This window comes from Octopus bimaculoides, chromosome 12 (genome assembly GCF_001194135.2).
Source record: "Octopus bimaculoides isolate UCB-OBI-ISO-001 chromosome 12, ASM119413v2, whole genome shotgun sequence".
Classification (NCBI taxonomy): Eukaryota; Metazoa; Mollusca; class Cephalopoda; order Octopoda; family Octopodidae; genus Octopus; species Octopus bimaculoides.
Window position 1 is genome coordinate 36,276,635 of NC_068992.1, and position 1,198 is coordinate 36,277,832.

Sequence of the window (1,198 nt, forward strand, 5' to 3'; positions counted from 1 at the left end):
CAGGTGGCACGTAAAATACACCATTTTGAGCGTGGCCGTTGCCAGTACCGCCTGACTGGCCTTCGCGCTGGTGGCACGTAAAAGCACCCACTACACTCTCGGAGTGGTTCGTGTTAGGAAGGGCATCCAGCTGTAGAAACTCTGCCAAATCAGACTGGAGCCTGGTGTAGCCATCTGGTTTCACCAGTCCTCAGTCCAATCGTCCAACCCATGCTAGCATGGAAAGCGGACGTTAAACAATGATGATGATATGTACATATGCATACACACACACACATACATACATTCACACACACATACACATGTGTGTGTGTGTCATATATAATCCTTTTTGGGAACATTGGCTCTTGAGGCACATCACATAAAACTGTAAATAATAGCATGTAAATATTGAGTTGAAAAAGTTGAAGGTTGCCAGGACTCCATGGAAAAATTGAGGCCTGTTCTCTCTTGATATCGTGGATAACAACCAATTTGGCTATGGGTTCTAATCTAGTCACCATCATCATGAATGTATCACAGGCAAATTAGCTTGGCAGCATCCATTCCTCTTTGAGCTATTAGCCCCAACCATATGCTTCTACCTGAGACATGCTTTTGCCCCAAACACTAGGCCACTGACTCCTGTTAACACCATCCCTTCGCTTGGTTCAGCTGTAGTGGGGTACTGGTGTATGGTGCTAGGAGCCAGCAAGTGAGAGATTAGAAGTTGAATAAAGGCCAGTGATGCCTGTCCATCTGACCGTCCCTGGCAAAGTGCATCCAGCAGACACCAAAGTGTCTATTCACTCCCACTACAACCCATAATGTTGTTAAGGAATTGAAATAAAATTTGAAATGCACAAAAATTATTTATCCTCCTGCAGGTGACACGTAAAAGCACCCACTACACTCTCTGAGTGGTTGGCGTTAGGAAGAGCATCCAGCTCATCCAGCTGTAGAAACTCTGCCAGATCAGACTGGAGCCTGGTGTTGCCATCTGGTTTCACCAGTCCTCAGTCAAATCGTCCAACCCATGCTAGCATGGAAGGCAGACGTTAAACGACGACGACGATACGTACAGACATATATATATATATATATATATACCGCCTGACTGGCCTTTGTAGGGTTTTCGAGCGAGATCGTTGCCAGTGCCCCTGGACTGGCTCTTGTCCGGGTGGCACATAAAAGACACCATTTCGAGCGTGGCCGTTTT

The 1,198-nt window shown here is 46.3% G+C and overlaps 1 protein-coding gene across 1 annotated transcript in view; it reads left to right on the top strand.

The window, feature by feature from the left end:
* Window positions 1-1,198, top strand: part of LOC106875675 (uncharacterized) — a 168,029-nt gene that overhangs the window by 164,753 nt on the left and 2,078 nt on the right. The window lies entirely within an intron of this gene.